General features: G+C 43.3%; 1 long non-coding RNA gene across 5 annotated transcripts; it reads right to left on the bottom strand.

The window, feature by feature from the left end:
- Positions 1-4,503: 4,503 nt before the first annotated feature.
- On the bottom strand, positions 4,504-13,850 carry LOC146210044 (uncharacterized). Of its 5 annotated transcripts, none has more exons than XR_014708051.1 (4): positions 13,581-13,850; positions 11,750-11,927; positions 8,679-8,857; positions 4,504-4,676 (listed from the first exon to the last, which is right to left on the bottom strand). It is a non-coding gene; the product is annotated as an uncharacterized LOC146210044 (long non-coding RNA). The 5 variants fall into 5 exon arrangements; XR_014708050.1 differs by having other exon boundaries at positions 11,812-11,927; positions 13,581-13,814; XR_014708052.1 differs by lacking the exon at positions 13,581-13,850 and adding an exon at positions 13,140-13,544 and having other exon boundaries at positions 11,812-11,927.
- Positions 13,851-23,054: the final 9,204 nt, after the last annotated feature.

Below are 23,054 nucleotides of genomic sequence, written 5' to 3' on the forward strand. Positions count from 1 at the left end.
GTTGCTGGGCTAGTTGGTTCATTTTCGTAGGGGGAAAAGTAAGCTGAAAAAAGGAAAAACCCCGAGGCCCACCAACATCTGCCGGTTCCGTTCTTCTCCCGCTTTTTATTGGCCGTTTCGAGATGATCAAAAACTCGTGAAAGTATTCTAAGCATTTTCCGTATCCCTGCTAAATAAAATTGTGCATTATACGAAGAGCTCAAATACACGTACAGGAAGAAAGCAAATTAACTCTGAAGTGCCATCGCAACAAAAAGGTGCACACAATGCTTAACAGCATTGTGCCCGTCAGTAATGTCTCACCTAACAGAAAAAGAATACCGGTTCATAGACACAACTTTAGGTTAATGGTAATGCAAAAAAAAATTCTAGAGTGTCTCCACACTGAGCAGATCGAAGCATGAAATGCATCGCGTTAACGAGACATCATGAGGTCGCCTTCATTCGCCGCTTCCTGGGATTTATGTGCGAATAAGTTATGCTGTTTTGCTTCTATTGACAGGCAGTGCGTAAAGCAGTTGGTCGGCGAGTTTGTGTTTTCGATGATCCATAACTACATCGCAAAAGACAGGACAGAGCTAGATGATGGAGGGACACCTTACAGCGGTGTGTGGTGTCCCTCCTTCATATCTATCCTTTCTTTTGCGCTGTAGTTATGGATCAGTGCGCTGAGAATTCGTGATTAGTTTTATTGTTTGGCACATATTACCAGTTACTAGCTCTTCATTGTGTTAGCAACAAGTTTTTCTTCCTCACACTTTTTCTCACTTTCATGTGTACCTTAACAAAGCTGATATTGTCTACTTAGCCGAGGTCTTCTATCTTTTGGTCAAGTCGCCAATACCACATTTCACAACCTTGCACAGGCACAGCACCAGCTGCACACACATCTGGTTCCAAGCTTTGAAAACACAGAACAGATGAAATATGAGGACAGCAACAGCTTACAGTGGAAAAGGGTATTAGTAAAACACACCATCTGACAAGCTCCGGCTACAGTCATGTTGCCCGCGACAGGAGAAATCGAAGCGGCTCTTTTGGTGCCAGTGCTGGTTTGAATCACACTCGCACCTGAAATTATTCTCTGCTTGCTACGAACCCGGTCACAACTGTAAAAGTTTGATGGAGACAGAATGGCAGGGTCTCTGTGCTGTGCACTGTCAGCGCACAACAAACAAATTAGACGACTACTGGAAGTTTGGTTGTCAAAAGCGAAAATTTTGATGCGTAACTCCACTGGTGACAGCTCCACTTTTCTGTACATGACAAGTGAAGATGACTTGACCAACGTCGAGAGGCTGTTCTTTTTTTTTCTATCATTTAGGTGTTAGCGTGACGGTTTTTTTTTTGCTTTTTTTTTACACGGTTTTTAAGTTTCAACAAGTTGACAATTTGATGTGTAATAAAAGCTTTTCACTTTTGCATTGTAACGTGAGCAGCATACAAAGCAACCTAAATAACTGGATTGTGCATATGGCAAGGTATGAGTCCGGTTTTGATTTCATAGCCGTGAGTGAAACTTGGCTCAAGCGTGATAAAGCAGTCTCTCTCCAGGGTTATAAATTTTTATCTCAGCCACGGGATACACGAGCAAAGGGAGGTGGAGTAGGGATGTTTATCAAGGATTGTGTCTCCTAGCAGCTAATGGGAGTGGCGTCTATTAGTTTTGACTGGATTGAAACCCTATTCATAAAACTTCAGGAGGGTTTGATGGTTGGTGTTGTGTATCGGCCACCAAATACATCAATAACGCAGTTCCTTGAGAAGTTTTAAATGATCCTAACAAAATGTTTTCATTGTCATAATGGCCGATTTTAATCTATATCTAACACATGGCGTACAGAACAGCTACAGTTTTCTTCTGGAATCATTTGCCTTACGTAACTTATTACAGAGCCTACCCACGTAACAAGTACTTCAAGTACTCTAATACCTCAAGCCCTCTCTAATGTACAAATACAAATACTTTGATTTCAACATCACGGATGTTAGGGGTGCACCCAAAAAGCCTATGATTTGCTTGACAGAGGGGCGCACCCCCACGTGCAGAAAAACCAGCAGCAACGGAACACGGACAAAACAATAAAAATTTTATAGAAAAAGCTACAATGCATAGTTAATATCATATTCAATAAACAATAGTTAACATGCTCTTGGAGTAATAAATAACTGAGGTCGGCAAAATTAACACGAAAAACTCAGAAACACTGAAAAATGAAAACGAGAATAATAATGGAGGACGAAAAAGAAGGGAGGAAAAAGAGAAGCCTGACCCTGTCGGAAATTTTTCTCATGGTGGTTATGATGGAACCATGATCATGGTGGATTATGGTAGTGGGCATATGGTCGTTATGGTGGGCATGGTCGTTATGGTGGGCATGGTTGTTATGGTGGGCATGGTCGTTATGGTTGGCATGGTTGTTATGGTGTGCATGGTCATTATAGTGTGCATGGTCATTATGGTGCGCATGGTCGTTATGGTGCGCATGGTCGTTATGGTGTACTAAATGGTCGTTATGGTGTGCATGGTGGATAGCAAGGTAGGTATGTACAGCCACGGCCGGTCTCGAGGGAGAGAGTGCGCTCTTTCTTCCGGCATCCTCAATAGCCGCGGGAGCAATGGGAACGTTTTTCCTCGAGTTACGCTCTCCACCGCTGCAAGGCACGCGACCTGCTCACTGTTCGCTCCGTATCTGCTTCAGCGGCGCCGGGTGGCTTCTGCCTGGTTTCATGTTGTCGCTCGCGGGTTTCATGGTGAGTGCAGCCCCAAAATGAAAGAACATGGAATAGATGCTGCAGCGGCATGTCGTCAGTGTACTATCGTCAGTGTACTATACACGTGAACAGTCATTATATAAAAAAACACTGTTGCTCAGCGGACGCTCGGAAGCATATATGACATACATTGCGGCACGTTAGCTACTTTTGCCCATTTCAATCCGAATTTTTTCCAAGCCTGCACAAAAATGCAAAAAAAAAAAATAAAAAATCAGCAGTGATCACATTGAAGCTTCTTCAAGGCTAACATTACAGCAACTCCTCTGCAACAGCAAAACCGTCTTTCAGCGCTAGATGCAAAACCATCCATATATAGCACCGAAGATGGAAATAATTTCATAAAAATATAATGTGAGTTGCATAATGCTTGCATTATATAAAGTATTAGCATAACAGTCAAAGTAGACTCTAAGGTTGAGTTTTTAATGTTATTATAATTTATATATTAGGAAATGTGTTGTATTTAAACATTATTTTAAAATGCTGTTTTAAAGAAATTTTACATATTATGCTTATAAAAACAAAGGAATGGTTTGATATTCATGACACCACTTGTGCTGTAAGCGGTAAAAAGAGGCTAATAAATGACGCAGCTGGTGATACTCAATTGCAGTGGCTGACAAATGAGTTCACTTGCTTATAAAGCACCCAAGAAACTTCTAAAGCATTAGAGAAGGGAACTTTCACTGAGGAAATGTTTCAAGGAATTCTGTTCATCACGAGTCTACTGTACAAGTTTTAGAATACCTCCTGGGGAATGGTGTCGGCTCCGCCCTCACCAGGAAACTCAATAGCGACCCCATTGAGGCTCTCTTAGGGAAAGTAAGGCTAACGTGCGGAAAGAACGAGATGCTAGACGCAAGGGCCGTAACAGCGGCACTTGACCACGTTGTCAAGACGGAAGTTTCATCTTGGAGCAAAATCAAGGCAGCTTTCGTCAATGCCGAAGAAATCATTTCTGCTTGGCCGCAATCAGTAACCGAAGAAATGAAGGAATTGTGGTGGCATCTCCTGTCATCCCATTACCCACTGTCATATATTCAGGTTTAGCTTACGTCGATGAATACATTGATAAGTTAATCAGTGACTTCGGGTGTGACGCTTGCACTATCTTGAAACTAGCTAAAGAAGCAGCCTCATGTACACTCTTCTACGAGGACAAGAATTATAGTCAACACCGCTTGCCCTTCGTTGAAGGACAAGGGGTGTTGACTATATTTTATTCCTCGTACACGATAAATCTTAGACGCTGATTATGGCATCTTTGTATAACCAAAGGAGTGAAATGTCAGGACCTGCCGGTTGCATCTGACGACGGGCTGGACAAAGAGCGAGTGCGTTTCCTTTGCGCATGAACGGCGCTAGCAGAGGCACAGCAGTGGGGCGGTGGCGACCCCACCGAGGTGCGGCGGGAGGTCAAAACAGACCCCACTAGGTGAGGCCGTAAGAGAAGAGAAGCGCGCTCTCCCTCGAGACCGGCCTTGGTACAGCACACTGAATGGTGTGTCATCTTGTGTACCACATATAGTTACAGTTCATTGGTGAGGAAAATACAGAATGCTGGTAGTGCCCCTATTTTCCCTGATGGCTAAGGAGCCGATGCTGTATTTGCTAACCTGCTAAGTGATATACTGAGCATGCAAGCTTACAGCTTCTGTGCATCCAGGTAGCAGCAGAAATGGCTCACCTACTGAAGCACGCACTGAATAAGCAGCATATAGAAAGTCGAGCTCAGATTCCAGCTTTATTGGAATCATCGGCAACTGAGATTTTCCTGCGATGTCCTTGCCGGCTGGCCTCAATGAAGAAGCGCCGCAGATGTTGATGGCATGACTGAATTTGTACTTCATCAGGCACATCTGTTTTCGGATGTTTTGCTATGTACTGCATCAGACAATCTGAAAAAAAGAAAACACATGTATCTTTTCAATTCTCCTTCATCAGCCCATGCCATACACAAATAGATCTTGCATATGGCTATGCAAGGGGTAGTACACAAAAATAGCAAAATGAAACATGGCAGTTCCATTTTGACACAGCCCTGTAGCACTGTGCATGTTAGAACAGTGGTTTTCAGCCATTGGACCCCTTGAGATGGGGGGGAGACGTTTCGATAGCAGGTCACACAAATTTGAGTCAAGGCTATAACTTAGCCTCTAAAAGGCATGCACTTGATAAGCCACACCATGGCCTGCAGAGGAGATGGGGGAGAGGCAACATGCTGGCACCGGTGTGCATGCTGCTGAAAGAATTTGGCTCCTCGCAGCACTGCGCAGCTCGCTTGGTAGATGCTTTGCATAGATGCCCAGCCAGCAGTGCAGCCCAAGTTTCGAGTTTCAAAGATGCCGGCGTCAACGAACCTGGTAAACTGTAAACACTCTCTCGCTTTCTACCTCTCGAACAAGCTCTCAATTTCTGTAGCCCTGAGTTTATTTTGCTTTGAGAAACTGCATTTTGCTTTCAACCTCCATGCTTAACATTTTAACCCACTGCAAAAAATTATTGATGACCTAGGCAGGAGAAACAGAAAGGTAGGTCTAAAGATCAACACGCAGGAGACAGAAGTAATGTTTAACAGCCTCGGGAAGGATTAGCAGTTTACCAATAGGTAGCGAAGTACTAAAGGTAGCAAGAATATATATACTTAGGACAGGCAGTAAGAACAGATCTAGACAACGAAAGGAGAACAACGAAAAATATGATGGGATAGGGTAGATTTGGCAAGTACTCGCAGATAATGACTAGAGCTGAACCAGGATAATTCGAATTATGGTTCCATCAAACTCGTGGAATATCCCCTTGAAAACTCCATGCAAAAGTATAGGGAAGCTGCGTCGTACATCGAACTCCAATTTCACTGGTCCTTCCCCAAAGACTATCGCACCACCCTCGGCAATTTGATGCGCGACGTTTTTCGAGCCACGCGCGGAAGGAATGAGAGAGAACAGTTTGACGACGGTTGATCTAGAACAGCGCCGCGGCCTTTCCCCAAAGACGCGCGCCTTCAGCCCACCGCCGTGAAGTGTCACTCATGCGGTTAGCACTTTATATTTATATCTGGGCCATAGCAGCCGCTTCTTGATGGATGGAAAAAGCAAGGTGCCCCTGTGCTGTCCGATATCAGTGCACATTAAAGAGCCCCAGGTGGTTGAAATTTCCTGAACCCGCCAGTATGGTGTCTCTCATAGCCTTAGCCACTTTGGGACATTAAACCTAAAGAGCCAAACCAAACTTACATCTCGTGATATAACAGGTAGAAAATGCAGTGAACCATATTTTTTGCATAAGTATGTTTAATTGCTTAACTATTGTATTGGTCATAACTGAAGGCCAAAGGGTTGCTGAAATATAGTCACAAAACAGTTCACTTCTGCCTCTTTATTTGGTATTGTTCATTTCAAACATGCATTCCATGTTTGTTTTAATTTAACAGAACTTTCTATGTGCTTTTGTATACCATAGCTGAACAGTTTGCACACACGGGCAAGACAGCCAGCAGACATTAGGTGCCGCCCCTTGGTCAATGCAAGGTGTGTCATTACAACTCAGGCTGCTTCAGACCAAGTGGATCACCACCACTATCACATTTGACTATTGCAGCAGACACTCAAAATTATGCAAAGTTAAGGCTGGTGCACAGCCTACAAAATTCCATATCATGCACTAGGCAGAAGCTGATGTTCAAAAATGCTGCATAGGGTCAAAAGAAGGTGTACATTAACTTAGCCTGACAGTGGTGCAGCACTCTATGTCAGAAACATCTTCACCTCAATCCACAATTTATTGTTGCTTGACAGAGTGAACATCTTTTTTTATAGTATATGGCTACGCAAGCTAAAGTAAGTAGGCTGGTTGGTTTATAAAAGAGCTGTGAAGAACGGTCTAGGGCAAGTTGGAGTTTGCAAGCTGAGCCAATATTTTGACAAGAGAACTTCTCATCTGGGCAGTTCAGTCATTACTGCAGGGTTTAAATGCACCTTTGCTTCTGTACAAAAGCCAGGTAGGGAAGAGGGAGGGCTAGAAAGAACTCTGAAAATCAAGTACCACCAGAATGTCATCCTTCTGAAGACCACCAACGAATTCACTGCGCAAAAGGTAGCAGCAGTTACCTCGTTATTCATTCAAGCCAAAACTCATATCATCCAATCTTGCATGATGGACCCCGTGAATTCGTACCGGGACGTAATTCCCGAAACTGGGAAAGGTCTTTCGGAAACCGAACATTTATAAACTCTTCAACCGCGGCATGCGACGATCCTTTCCACTTGCATGATGAGAAAGACCAAGTCAGTGCTAATAACGTTTGAAGGCACCCATGTACCTTGACAAATTTTGTTCTGCCATGTCTTGTACAGATGCAAGCTTGAAGCAGGGCTAGGAGTGAAAGAATATTTCCTTGGGTATCAATTTCTATGAGCCTGCAACCTGTGACAAGGCGACCTAAAACGAAAATAAAGAGTGGCAGCAGCAGGATAAGCTACAAGATAACCACCTGAAGCAGGTTGGATTATGACACCTGTTTCTTGAAAGGGTACAGACAGGCATCGTAAAGAGATCTAACAAGATATATGGCCACAAGGGAATACTGAGCTTTCCAGAAAAGGGCAATAGAAAAAAAAAAGCAAATCAGAGTAGACTACACCTGCCTAGCGAGACATTATCTGAAGAAAAGGATTCAAGTGGAGCCAAAGCAGTGGTGACAAGGAAATGTGTTTAGAAAAACACTTGCAGCTTTGCTGTTGTCTGAAGAAGAAGGGGAGGGAGGGGGGGGGGGGGGAGGTAGTGGATTTTACACATGCTGAGAATAAACTGTACAATTAATGCTTTATGGGAGTGTTGTCCCTACTAACTATAGTGCAGAGGGAATGTATGTAAGGAATTCTAATTTTCCTTTCGAGATATTTGCACTACAGTAATCCCTCGTTATAACGATATCATTTTATTCGAAATATCTTTCAGTCCCGACCCAAACGCATTCATTTTAAGCCGCATTACTCGAAGTGCACGAAGAGCTTGACCCGCAGGCATCGCCGAGCGGCAGCGATGCTTTTGCTCATACAGGCGCAACAGCATGAGGCAACAATCCCTGGAGATGTGTCATGCAATGGCAATGCCAATGCCTGTCGTTGCTGGTGGCGCACACCGCACGGAACGATGGGACTCGGGACTGCGCTACTACACTGCGATGCCGACTTCCATTGCAAGCAGTGACTTTCTCTTGCTCCTTTCGAAAATTAACAATATCTAGCCACACTATCTTTTTGTTTCCTTTACTACCCTACCAAGCTTTTACTGAATTGTCTCAATGCACTCATATGCACGCATCAGACGAAGGGAGCATCTGCAGGTCCTTCGCTCAAACCGGACTATGAAAACAACCCCCCCCCCCCCCAAAAAAAAAGTCAGAAGTTGAGTACCCCTTAAACCTGCTTTAAATGCTGAGTCATTATCTACCTTGAATTATACCTTTTTCTGCTACTGCCACTTTTTATTTTCGTTTTCAGGTCACAGGGTTCACCGGTTCCAGGCTCATAAATTCATACCCCGAGGAAACATTCTTTCACTCCTTGCCTTGCTTCTTTCTTCTCCCTCCCTAGCTTTCGTTCTTCTGAGGCAAAAGTGCATTTAAACCCTGCTAGTTATGATGGTGCTACCCAGACAAGGACAAATCCCCTTGTCACAACACTGGCTCAGCTTGCGAACTGAAGTTTCTCCTCTACCCTTCTTCAGTGCTCTTTCATACTCTGAAGCCATCTTTCTCAAATTCAGCCTTGCTTGGTTCATGGGGTTTAAAGCACCAAAGTGGCTCATGCTAAGATGATCTAAGTACTAAGTACATATCCTAAAATACTGAAAATATATTCAGTATAATAGAATTTCTACTGGGAAAGTTCACTTACTTTTGAATATGTCGACTAAAATGGCATGGTGTGCTCCATGGTAGTTGAGCCTGCAATGTAGCAACAGGCTTCCGCAGTTAGGCTCTGGACAGCAGCTCTTTCACGCATCCAAGGTGTTCCAGCAATTTCCAGGACCAAATCGGTGTTGAGTGGCACAAGCAGCCCAGCCATAACCACACCTGCAGTTATAAAGGTGGCTCTCAGGCACATTGCAAGAATGATACAGAAAACTTAATAGCTTGAAAATGCCATGCACAGTGGGTTCATAATGTAGCAGCTTTTCTATAGGCATAGCTAATAATGTGCACTTACAATGCATACAGGAAGAACCCGAGATTATTCTAACAGAACAGTAGAGTAACCACAATAATAATACATCCTTTCTTTATGGCCATTCCATGTTGAATGCATCTGGATGCTTGACCCTCTCAATGTTTTTTTTATAATTTGCAGCATTTACTACAGTCAAAAGCCATTTCCCTATCTAGGGGTTAAAGATCCTATCATGTGATAGCCTTTTGAATTTTTCTGACTACTGTACGACTGTATTCATGGAAAACTCAGTGGCTATGCAGTAAAGGCTACACAAGAAACGGAAGGAAATAGGCTTTTGCTCCCATACTGTCAGGACAGCAAAAAACCCGCACCATCCTTTTAACCTCCCCTCATCACCTCTCCCCTGAACAACCCACTGTCAGTGGCATGGAGACAAAGGCTGGACTCATTCCCTTTCTTGTGTAGCCTTCGCTGTCAAACACAAGAAAGTTGTCAGGGAGTTAAGTGTCCATAAAAATAATAAAAACCTTTAAAATTTCTGAAAAAAAAAATGTATATGAGCTGTACTTCTATATTATGCATGAAGAACTTGTCACTGCAAAATCATTCATTATCGATTTAGTTTTTTTTTTCAGTTCAAGGTGTCATCTTTAAGCTTTTAAAAACTCAGCTCGAAATATCTGAGTATTATGAAATCTTTAGCCAGAACATTTACTACTCCAGGATGATCTAGATCAGAGCTAATTGTTTCATGTCAAAGTTGAAGCTATAGCCTAACAGAAAAAGACACAAGGAATACGAAAGTACATGAGGCTGACTAACAACTAATCTTTGTTCAAGGATGCAGAAGAATATGAAAGCAAAAGGAAGAGGGTAAAGAAGTGAAGGGCGTTAACACGAAAAATGCACTCGGTTGTCACAATGAAATAAATGAAGTCAATGCCGCAGGATAAGAGCAGAATATAAAGAAGAAAATGTATGAACATGGGTGCTGTAAAAGGCCAACCTGGAAGAGATTAAATCTAAAACCAATGCGTGAAGAAATGTGGCTAAACACAAGCGACAACAACAAAAAAGGGGGGGGGGAAGAGGTTGGGGCGGCTAGAAGCACAAACAAGAAAACCAACTTAGTCAAACACTAGGGCACTAAAAACTTGTAGGACTGTCCAAGACATTTCTGCTCTTCTTGAGTAGGTGCCACAGAGGCCATGCTAATAGTCATTAATTGCCACTGCTTCCAGCACGTTTTGAGTTACCTGGGTGCTCTTCCTAGCCAAGCAGGTCAGCTCGTGCACCAGTGGGCAGATCCTGTGGGCTTGCAATGCTTGCAGTACTGAGATGTATGCCCCCCTAAGCGTTTTAATGTGCTCAAAGGTTAATAGTATTGAAAAGGTGCCCAGGTGCGATATGCGTGGTTGTGAAGTGGTGTTGGCTTCAGGTTTCCCATCTAGTGTGGTAAAGTGTACGTAAAACAGATTGGTAGGTGCTATAATGAACGATCAAAGAAGCACGCAAGGTATTCCAACAATGCTTCTCGGGAGGGGGGCATTTGTCTCAACACTGCAAGCATTGGGAGCCCACAACAAGAATGTGCAGTGAATGCAGGCAGCGCTGGAAGCGGTGGCAATTAATGACTACGGGGATCTTCATCAGCACTGTCTTGTGGCACTCGTCGAAAAGAAGAAATACCTCGGACAGTTGTACAAGTTTTTAGCACCCTAGTGCTTGACTAAGTTGGCTCTCATTGGTGTCTCCGGCCATCACCGTTCCACCCACCGCCCCCCCTTTTGTTATCGCGGCGCTGGTGTTTCAGCCGCGTTTCCTCACATTGGTTTTAGCTTTTATCTCACGCACGTCATTTTTTTGTGTTAATAATGCCCCACATTCCCTCTCCCTTTCACGTTTATATTCGTCTGCACCCTGGAATAAGGATGAGTTGTTGGTCAACCTTGTGTCTTGTTGCCTTCCATGTGAGTGTGTTTTTCTGTTAGGCTCTAGTTTCACCTTTGATATGTACTATTCGGGAAGAGACTATTTCCCCTCAGTTTCAATAAATAACTTACATGAAAAACACCAAACGTGCAAGCATTCTGTAGTGTACTGAGTATTCAGATGAAAATTACACACTAAGAAAATTACATGCGCACACAGAAAACACGAAGTTTGCTTAGCAATTTGACATGATGTGTGACTGCTCATGCACATTTCAGGTTTAGAATCAAAGCTCATGAAGTCATGAACCTGAGAATAAAGAAGTTTGGCCTCAAAAAGCTGAACTGTAGCCAGCATATGTATTTGTCATTCAACTTTATAAACACCATGAATCCACATTCACTCCTCCTTTCCTAAACTTTGTTTTGAAGCAGGAAAAAAAAAAGGGAGCACGAGCAGTCACACACAGCATGTAAGGTTGACTAGATAAGCAAACTGTAACATGTTCGGCTGCAGACACGAGCAAAATGCAGTTGCAGCGTTACAGCCTTTTCAAGAGTGCACTCCCTCAGAAAGTCGAAAACAACTTGTATCAAACTGCACTCCAGCTGTCGTCAGCCACCACAAATATGCTGAGGCCTTGTCTCAGCTCCAGTGGCCAACACTTTGCAATGCCTGCGTCAGTTTAGGGCACGCTGTTGAGCATTCGGGTTAAGCATGCTGATGGCCCTAACAAAAGTAACATGAGTATGTCTATATTAATCCAGTAAACATACATGATGCAATTGAGGCTCACAATAACACACCTGTACAAATAACAATGACCCAGCAAAACAGCACTGTCAGGTCAGCTGGCACTGTACCATGTTACAGACTGGAGTAGCGATGTGCCCAGAAATGAAAGTAGCATCCATGCAGTGCAGACCTTGAATGGCTGAAAAGTGCAGCTTCCAGCATGAACCATGCCTGCAGTCTTTGTTACACAAAGATCCAGCTATGAAGCTTGGGAGACGGACTCCATCAGATGCCAAGTTTTAACACCTGCATGAAGATGTATGGTAAAATTGGTGCATTTTTTTGCCTTTATGTTAGATGAAATAAAACTAAACAAGGCAATAGCTGCACCTAAAGGTATATTTCATATGGCAATAAAGTTTTTCTAGTCCTGCAGCAATATCAGTATGGCAGAGAGACAACGTGCTGGGTCGATAAAGAAAATTAACCTCAAGCAAGATAGTTAAACGCATTAGTACTGGCTCCCTACAAGGAAATTCAAATTTCACATTCACACAGAGGTTATTACAAGACATTTTCAGGCTGCTTCGTGGCGTACTACTAATGTGCCGCATGGCCTTAAACTTGTTTCCCCGCATTAAACTCTGAACTGTGAATTTTTTCTTTTGTATCCCTGTATGTGCCAGAGCACCGAACGAAGGTTGAGAGGATGCCTCAGTTTGCAAGTCGAGCCACAGTTCTATAAAGAGGACTTGTCTTCATTTGGGCAGCTAGACGAAGACAAATCCACTTGTCGAAACGTTGGCTTGGGTTAAGATCTGAGGCTCCCCTTCTACCCCTGTTCAGTGATCTTTTAAACTGTGCAGCCACCCTGTATGTGCCAGGCATTTGTCGAGACCTTACCGCAGTTGCTTAAGTAGTTTTCTACGCTCTAAACGCCACTTTCTTGAGATTAGCAAAATCTAATAGTTTGTTAACTGGAACCAGCACACTACACTAATGTTAGTTTGGCACAGTCTTAAAATAAATTAATCTCCAAAGGTGAACGCATAATTAAATTTTGTGCTATTTAGTTCAGGCCTTTGTCATAATCCTTTTTCTCACCTACCGTTATTTTCTACGTATAATGCCTCGTGTAAACCTGCCCATAGCCCAGAATTCCATGTTTCAGTGTTTGCAAATAAATATATACGTAGTGTAGCAACAAATCATTACCACGAGAGTGCACCCGTCAGTTTATAGTACACAGCCACGTGCCAATGCTAAGGTGCATACTATGAATGAAATTACTACGATTATTAGGATAATTATTCCAATTATAAACATACGAATTCTGAAATATGTTAGCAGTAAATAAAACACAAAGTTCTGGTAACCGCGGTTACCAAGTGCCAGCTGGTGCCAGCTGCAGTTGTATTGAAAACCTCTTCCATAAAATCATTGCGGAGGTAGCCGACTCACCATTCCTTCAAAATAAAGAAAATGAGTTCACGTCCTGACAAAATATTTCGTCCTCACCTTATATCGAGTCGAATTTAGCACGCTGCTTCTCAGTACGAGCCCTCACAAGCCGCCGAGTTGTACGCGTTTGGGGCTTATATGTGACTATCGTCAACGCGGTGTTCAGAATCGCTCACTGGGGGTCTCTCAAGAAGCGCGAAGCAACAACTCATGTTCCTGCATAAATAGATACGCGCTGTAAACTAGCTGTGGCCCTCTCCGTTTTTATTCTTCATACGCTGTCAAAATCAATCCCTGCTCATTCAATGTAGCCCACAACGGTCGCTCGAGAAATTGCACGTGCATTTCACTCCGCGACGCGCGATCCAAAGTCTGTAATTTCCACATTTGTACAATGCGCTGTGTCAGATTCGCTTTTTCATTTTTGCGTCCAGTACCCTAGAGCCCAGCAAGAATGGAATGCGAGCGGAAAATCAAACCAACGGGCAAAATACTCACCGGCTTTGCTAGTGATGACAGCGCTCGTCCTTACGTCGTTACTTTGCTCCGAAGACGCTGGACGTGCGCCCGGGAAAAGTGGCCATCTTCAGATTCAACCGTACAAGTACATCTTACAAGCATACAAGCTTACGAGCAGTGTATTTGCGAACAGCAAAGCTGCGTACACAGAGAGTATCGCGGTTGCCGCGGCCGTTGCGCCCACCTACGTCGCAAGCCCATTTTTCGACCACATTTTTCGTGACCGGTTCGCCAAGTGGCCGTTAAGTGTCTCTTACTCACTCATCTTTTTTTATTTATTAACTTCTCCAATGGCTTACTATTTAAAATATTACGCCTTTTCGACGCCACTCAATATTTTAACATTATTTAAAAGGTAATGGGTTCAAAATTAGAAACAATTACTATTTCTCACTCTGTTTCTTTTATTTTAGTGTATGGTATGCAGCGCTAACCGACAGCGGTAAAGTTATGAACTAAACTGCAAGCTACAGACGGCGCGCTTTGAGAGGGATAATCTTGTTACGGTGGGTTTGGCAATCCCCGGTCAGCTGATTTTTGATCGCACCCGTATAAAATGTGTAAACGTTTGTGATACTGTGAGTGCAACGTCGCAAGTGACAACTGAAGCAACCTGCCTTGCCGTCGGAACACCAAGAAGCTTCATGGCGTGTGACAAGCTGTGTACGTGCGCGTGTGCATGTCGTGTCAAATGAGGCTATGGTCGTGTACGATCAGCCTCAAGCATGCCACGCGAGAAGCATCTGTGTTTGTAGATAATCCGTGTTTCAGCGCGCGAGCGCACGTTTCGTACGATCCGCCACAAGCGTGCCATTCATTAATAAGCCGATGCGAGGAACCCCCGTGTTTGTAAATAAATAAGCCGTGTTTCTACGTGCCTGTGTGTGTGTCGTGTACGATGGGCCAAGTGCGTCACTCATCCATAAAACGAAGCGAGAAACGCCTGTGTTTGTAGATTGGCACGCAGCAATTGTATGTGGGGAGGGCACAGTGAAGCGGAAACAGCCATTTCGAAGCTTTCCTCGAGTGGCTGTCTCGTCTAGAAGAAAGTGCATGAAGCTGTGTTCGGAATTTGGGCTTGGAGCGGCGAAGATCGCACCTACTGTTTAGAAAAAAATTATAAAAAAACCCATTGGTACGTTTGAAATTTTGTATTCGCTGCCGGGAGGCAGTGTAACTAATTATTTATAGCTACATATCTTATTGAAGTAGAATTACTTCACGGAAGTGGTTACTTGAAGGCGGAAAAAAAAAAGAGTTCAGCATCAAAACGATTCCTTTGTAGCTTCATTGGTTTGTAATGTTCGTGTATTCAACTCTGTGCCCAGGGCAACAGCAGCAAGTGTGCATGGTGGGCAATGAAGATCAAAACTGCTGACCGTTTAGGCCACACTTGTGTGGATCCAAGTTGGAAATTGAGCCTTAAGCGCTTACTAAAATCTGAAACATTGTGAAAGCTGTTTTGCATGGTTGCGATCATACTTGACAAGTCTGGCAATCCACTACCTGCCTGCTGGCAACTTTGGGAAAAAAAAAAACAGTGCATCGTGAGAGTATCATTGGAAAACTAAGTTATGCCAAACAACTGACAGCTGCTAATAGTATTAACCACTTGTAGTTACCCAAGCTTACCGATTTCACGATGTTTGCAAAAGTGGAGCTATCCATTAACTTGCGATGCAGGATGAATAAGCAAGCACTTGGTTATGAATGCAAGAAGAAATTTCGAAACTGTAGTGTGCCATTAGTTCATTCATTGATCTTATGCTTTCTTACACAATTCCCACTTGCACTGTTTCTCCTATTCCTTGAAGTTCAGTTTAGAAAAAAAATGTCAGCTTGTTACCGCAAGTATGTCATTAGGTTGGCTTGACCTTCATAATAACACATTAATGTCTGCTTTTAAATTACCTCGTAATTCTGCTATACAGGTAGATGATGCCTCTAGGGTGTTGAAATCACAAATCTGTGCCCCTAACTTGAAATATGGCCTGATCAAACTCAATCATTTCACATGCCGGTTGACCCTTTTCTTTGCTTCACAGTCACTATATAATTATTATTATTACTATATTATTAGGACGCTATATTATTTGCATAGTCGTGCTGTTCGCACTACCGAGGCAAGAGCAGAAAGTCTACTTCATAGAAGTGAACTGTGGGGCTGCAATTATGCTAACAAAGTAAAGGACAGGACAACAAAAATATAATGAACACAGGTTGCCAAGCTCACCTTTGTTTTTTAACCTCCTTTGCTCTATATGATTACTGTGGTCAGTGATGTGTGCAGTATAAAGTGAAAGTTTGTACAATTCCCAGATACAAGGCATGATTGCAGGGTTTCGAACAGAAATGAGAGTTCCTCTTTGCTACGCTTAGCTCTCTCTGTATTCAGAAAACAACTTGACTGCATTGTTTGTTGTCTTTTCGACGGAGGCACTATTGATTGCAATTCAAGTTATCCAGCGAGATTGTTTGATTAGCTTTTAGGCACATATTTTAATTCAGCATATGGCTGCATTCTCACTCTTATTCTGTTTAGATTATAGATGAGAACGAGTCGGTGGCGGAGGGCTATATGGGTGCTGTAATGCTTTCAACAAACGTCGAGTACAACCGCATGCATCTGCCTTTTGTCCTGTGCCTTATCTTGGTACGGTGAAATGCAGGAAATGTAATTCACCACAAGTTATAAAGCACTATTAGTTATTTCTGATGGAATTCTTGAGACGGTATTTTCTCGATAGTTGGTCGTCATCTTGTGAAGCAAAAAAGAAAAACAGGCCATAGCACAATTTTTGAGCTTGGCTGTGCTCACTTTGTCTTTGTGTTCTTTTCTGTGTCCTGTTTTTTAGCTCTGCTTCTTATGATGGTGCATAGTTATTTCATTATACTTAGAATTATCGCATTTTTTAATATATTTATTGACCTGATGTTGATCTGCTAATTGTCATTTTTTGCAAAAAGCACTTGGGTTCTATGCAGTTTAGAGGGCTTAGGTAATGCATTACAGATTTGTTGAATCAATATTTTAATGTTCAGCTGCAGCCATGATGAAACCTTTGATCCAAACAGCCAGAACACATCTGGCTGATTGTTAGTATAATGCATAGCACATATGACATCGATGTATATGAAAGCTTTACAAGTGTGAAAGTATTTCAGGTTCCTCCTTTCCAAGTTGCATTTTGCCTTCATGGTTAGTCTTTTTCTTGTAGACATTTTATTCTTTCAGTAACTCTTAGAGAGCTGACAGTAGTCGTAAAACATCACTGAAGGAACAGAAATGAGTTCTGCTATTTCCTTAAATTGACATCATTTCATTAGGTAATGTCAGTGGAGCTCTGGAATGAAGACCCCACTCATAGGCTGAAGCAACTCCTTGTGTTTTTCCACCTCCTCCTTATAGCTGCGTTTATTTTTGATGTTCAGGAAACTGTGACATGGTCGCTTATCATACTTGTTCTGATAACATTGCTTAGGACACTTATATATGGGTAAGCAAAGATGTTCCAGCAACAAAATTTTGTATGGGATGAGTTCTTCAGTACCTCCAAGAATTTCTTTGGCATGATTTTTATTAGTGTAGTGGCCATGATGCATCCACTTTTTACCAGTCATACTTAATCAGACAGTTTTGAGTTAGCTTACAATAAGTACTTTCTATTTGTTTTGTATCTGTGAAGTGTTAAATTGCAGACAAAGCAAAATTAGATGTGTGCATCTCTCACTTTTCAAAATTATTGAACAACTCGTATAATTATAAACTGGCAAAAACTATACAGTGTGCCCCAAGGATAAATTGCTGTGGTAAGCTTCTCACCATGAGCATCAGCATTTATTGTAGTCTGAATAGTATAAGATTGAAAACGCATTTGTTTTCCTCAATGTCTTCATATATACCTTGTGAACATGAAAATAGCGTTCAGCATTTTATGCTGCCTGCCATAATGCTTACTGAATAAACCATATTTCGACCTCTAATGCTCGTTGCCAACTCTGCAAGAAAACAACCTTTCAAAAGTGATTCTGGCTTACATATTTTCAGCGGCCTAGCATTCTTTGAGAAATACTTGCTTCTGACAACAACCATCCTCACTAAGCCCTATGACATCCCATTTCATACCCTCTAGTTCCTCTAACAGCACTGCTAAACTAGCATCACTAGCTAGGGTTCTAGCGTTAAACGTTGCCAGGGTCAGTTTCCAATGGCGGCCTGTCCAGTAGTATTGCATCGTACCTGTACTCACCTATGGGGCTGAAACGTGGAGGCTAACCAAGAGGGTTCTACTTAAGTTGAGGACAACTCAGAGGGCTATGGAACGAAAAATGGTAGGGGTAACATTAAGAAATAGGAAGCGTGCAGAGTGGGTCAGAAAAATAACTCAAGTTGCTGACATTCTAGTAGAAACTAAGAAGAAGAAATGGGCATGGGCAGGACATGTAGTGCGAAGAGAGGATAACCGATGGTCACTCAGGGTAACAAACTAGATTCCAAGGGAAGGAAAGTGTAGCGGGGGGCAGCAGAAAGTTAGGTAGGCGGGGGAGGTTAAGATGTTCGCAGGGGTCAAGTGGATACAGCTAGCACAGAACCGGGTTATAATATTAGAGAAATATGGAAGAGACCTTCGCCCTGCAGCGGGTATAGTGAGGCTGATAATGATGATGATGATAATTATTCCTGTTCTGAAAACCCGAAACATATTTTTCTTTTTAACTATATTCGTATACATACCTCTTTTAAAGCGGGTAAGTAGAACTACATGCTACAGTGTCATTGCCTTGTTTGAAGACAGCATAAAGCTGCTTTGAACAATGCTGTTACTGTTTACATACTCAGCATATGGCTTGGTGGATTTTTTTGCTTTCATATTCCATATGCCAACCATTATTTATCTTTGGGATATTACACTGGGCGTTACGAAGTTTCTTGGGACAGGCTTATTTCCTTACTTTTTCTTTTATCAGCTCATATGGCACATGCATCAGCAATCTCGTTGCAGCTAATCCCAAAATGTATCCTATGGCTACAAAAGATTTTATGTGGCTGTTGCATCATTTAAAATGTCCCTATGGAAAGTTTTACAGGGTCTTGCTGGAATGTGGTGCTCAAATTAAGTGCACTCTCAGAGAGCCTCTGTATGAATTGTACTGTTTTTGAGACTTCTGATGAGGGTCAGCATAACATTCACAAGGAGAAAGAGAACGGCAGTACATGCAGTGTTGTTTTCCCTAATTCCATATTATGTGCCACTTCCACTTATATGCAGCTAGCTCAAGCATATGGAGCTTGTTTCACGATGTGGAAACGCCACTACAGCACATACATTTGATCCTCTGCACGTGGAGCTATTGCTAAGGCCCGCGATTCTGCACATTGTGCCATAGTGTATATATCTTTATTTTTCCTCTTTTCTCCCTATCGCTCACCTCTTTGATTTCGTCTTCTGCTTCCTCACTACCCATTTATTTCTGCCGTCCCAATTCAGGTGCTTCAGATATCAGATAGCAGATACCGGGGCTGACAAACACCTTTTCCTTCCTTTCGGATATGTAATAAACTAATTACATACTACTGCTACTGCACATGTGCCAGAAAATTGCTTTTCCAGCCGTAATAGGTACCTCTGACAAAATTTGCATTGCATTCATTTTCATAGCAGAGGCTGACTACTGTTCTCCCTGGAAGCGAATGTCATGTCTGTATACATGAGCAAGGCGCAAGCTGAGTAGCTGGGCTTTCATTTTTCTTTGATCGCGATGCCCCAGTTTTCTCGTCGCGGCGCTGCTATCATTTCCTAGCACAATCGAGCGCAGACGCGCAGACCCCTTGATTTGTGCCAAATGCGCATAAGCACCACCACATCGCGGTGCTGCAGCGTAGCTTGCGAGATGCGAAATTGCGTGGAATTTGTGCAACGCGTACACATGAAACCTGCGGCAACGGCTGCGTGAGCGAAGGCTCTTCGGCTTACTTTCACCCGAGCTGTATTAAACTCTATATAAGAGATTTTGCGAGAAAACAAAGCTGTGTGCTGGGGCTTCGCCATGTTTACCCCAGTTTACAAGCGAAGCTTACCTGAAACGGATATTTCATGTTTCTGACTTTCCACGGCCGTGTAGCTTCGCTCACAGCGTGCATAGACATCGCGGCGGCGGCGGCGGCATACGTTGACTTAGCTATGACGTATAATCTTTTATAAGTGAAGTTATTTGTTCTCTTTGAAGATAAAAACGTCTTCCGAGGCCAGTCCTCGCGGATGAACGGTCGTTGAATGCGGCCGGCACGCGATTATACAAGCACGCTGTACACGGCGATGTGCGAATCGTAGGCACTGCCGCTGTCGTTTGCGTGGCTGCACACCCGCCACGCACAACCGGCCAATGCAGACATCAACCTGCTTAGTTTGTGGGAAGGCAGATGAGGCGTGAAAAACCAGTGAGCTCCTCGTCGCGATCGCGGCTTCCGATGTAGCATCCGATGTACTACATTCGAATATAGCCTGCACGCTCGCTTGCGGGGAATAAAGGTCTATTCACACTTGCGACTAGATGCGGTCGCGCGACTACCAGTCGCGCGACCAGAGGAGAGGAGCTCGCCACGCCGGTGTTCACACTTGCGACTGTCGCCTTCTCGTTCTGTTCTCGTTCCGAACGAGAACCACCGGGAACGACGCCGTTCGCGCGCTTTTTCCGTCTGCTTCGACGCGAAACGCTTGTGCCACCCTTGCACTCGTCCAGCATACTTTCAATTTTGCCCGTAAAGCATCATGCTTGAATATTCAAGTGAAGAGGAGGAGGACGTCGTCGCCGTTTTGATGTGCGCTGCGGCCGCGCGAGCAGTTGCAGCGCGCTCGGCGCAGAAACAACGACGGCGGCGTCGGTGGTGGGTCCGTCCGTGCCTACGATCGCGAGAGGTGGCCGGGCACGCAAGCCGCCTTCTACCGGAGCTAAGGGCTCATGACGAGGAGTATTTCAGAGAGTAAGTTTTCATTTCAAGCCCAAGTTCCAATTTATTAAGTGCGCGCGAAACCTCTTTCTTTCTTTTTTTTTTTTTTTTTGCACTTCGCAGATTCCTCCGTATGCCACCGCGGACCTTTGACACACTCCTGAACTTGGTACAAAGCGCAATCACTGTGCAGGATACCAGGTTCAGGAGTGCGATATCAGCACCAGACCGCTTGGCAATGACCCTCAGGTAAGCCGCGTTGTTCTAAAAATGGAAAATTTTCACATATCAGTCAAATATTTACTATTACATTCTATAGTAACAGCTGGTACTTTAGTTATGACCATGTCATAACTGAATGCTGGCTGAATTTTATTTCAACAGCTCATGCTGCATATAGCAACGAATGAGCATATTTTTCTGTATGGACAATTTAATGTAATTCTTGCGGAGAGGTTATATACGAGGATCATATCTTTGGTGTACAAGTGAACATCACAGTTAATATATGTAGATGTTCAGCTTTTCTTTTTTTTTTTTTTATTCCTTTTGCAGGTTCCTGGCCACAGGTCAGAGCCTGAGGGAATTGTCGTATAATTTCTTAATCGGAAGATCAACAGCAAGCTGCTTGGTGGCAACAGTCTGCCAGGCACTTTGGGATATTCTCAAACCGCTCTATGTCACCCATCCACAAGTAGCAGACGGATGGCTAAAGGTAGGTAAACTTTATCTTTTAGCCAAATTTCTTGCTGCTCTGCTCTAATGACACAGATTGTTAGTGCACATGGCTTTTCCGCAATGCTTCACAGGAATAATGTGTTAGTAGTGACCAATGTAATTCAGTTTGACTTATAGAAGTACACCATTGAAACTTATCCTGCAGATTGCAGCAGACTTCGAAGAAAGATGGCAAATGCCACACTGTGTCGGTGCTATCGACGGAAAGCACATCACCATCGAGTGCCCACCGAACTCTGGCAGCGCAGATTACAACTACAAAGGCTTTTTCAGCAAATCTCTTCTTGCTGTCTGTGATGCCCATTATAGGTAAGACTGTCGTCATCATCAGCCAGACTATACCCACTGCAGGGCGAAGGCCTCTCCCATATTCCTCCAATTAGCCCGGTCGTGTGTTAGCTGCATCCACTTGACCCCTGAAAGTTCTTAACCTCGTCCACCCATCTGACTTTCTGCTGCCCCCTGCTACGCTTTCTTTTGTATTCTATGACAATTTTGGCAGCATCAGCCAAATAACACTGGTTTAATAACCTGAAGAACCATCACAAGCTTTCATGGTTGCAAACCATCAAATAGTGTGAATATAAGGCACTTGGTCGATCTTGATACTGTGCAAAGGGCAACAGTTCATGCAAGCTTTTGAACTTCACTTCATGCTCAAAATTAAGCACTACACAAGCGCAAACATAATATTATTGTAAAATCCACTTACCGGTTGAAACTAAATCTACAGTTATCACAGACACATCCACTGCTGCTCTGTGTGCGCTAAATTTGAAACTATGTACATTTTTTTGTGCAGGTTCCTGTATGTCGAAATGGGACACAGTGGAAGCGAGTCAGACGGAGGAATTTTTGCCGCATCAACGTTAAAGAGCAAAGTTTCTCGGGGCGAGTGGGGCTTCCCAGCGGCAGCACCTATTGGCACCGAGGGCCCACTGCCTTACTTCTTTGTTGGGGACGAGGCTTTCCCGTTGAAGGAATTTATGATGAGGCCATATCCAAGAAGAGGTAGAGGACTTCTATATTTGACTTCACTCTTTGTTCCTGCCAATGATACAGCACTTTTTCTATCATTGTTATCTGCATGTGCCATAATCCTAATCCTAATTTTTTTTTTTTTTTGCTTCTCCGGGCATTGTCTTTCTGGTGTGAACGTTTGTCATATGTTACGACTACAAGAAAGCAGAACAGTGCCAGTGTAAAGCATAAAAACTATTGTGCAATGCTGCAAATCTATCTTTGCACCATATTTTCTTCACCTACTTAGACGGTGTTTGGTTTGGTGATATCGGCAAATAAACATGCTATTATAAAGCGGATAGAAATTGCATTACTGAAATGCCTTTCACATGCATGTAGTAGCACGAGTACCAACGCACTTGTAGTTTTAATTTTTATACATTGAGCAATATGAGCCTGAGACAGTACTCTGCTTTGTGCTTGAAACTTTCTAGCTTCACCAGAGGCTCAGGGCCATGCTTTCTGAGAAGTTTAGTAGGATGCTAGGTATTATAGTGGACTGCATGCAAATAAGAATTGCACAATGTTTTTCTGATTTATATGTCATGTTCTTGTCTTCAGCCTTGCACGAAACTGCATCCCAGTCTGGGTCATCTGGCTATGAGCGGCGTGTATTTAATTATCGGCTGAGCCGGGCACGCCGCATCATAGAAAACGCGTTTGGCATCCTGGCACAGCGGTGGAGGATTCTGCGCCGACCCTTTAAGGCGAAGGCTATTAACATCAACAGGTACGTTGGTGCT

Source organism: Amblyomma maculatum, chromosome 1 (assembly GCF_055883805.1).
Source record: "Amblyomma maculatum isolate TAMU_Amacu chromosome 1, ASM5588380v1, whole genome shotgun sequence".
NCBI classification, from domain to species: domain Eukaryota; kingdom Metazoa; phylum Arthropoda; class Arachnida; order Ixodida; family Ixodidae; genus Amblyomma; species Amblyomma maculatum.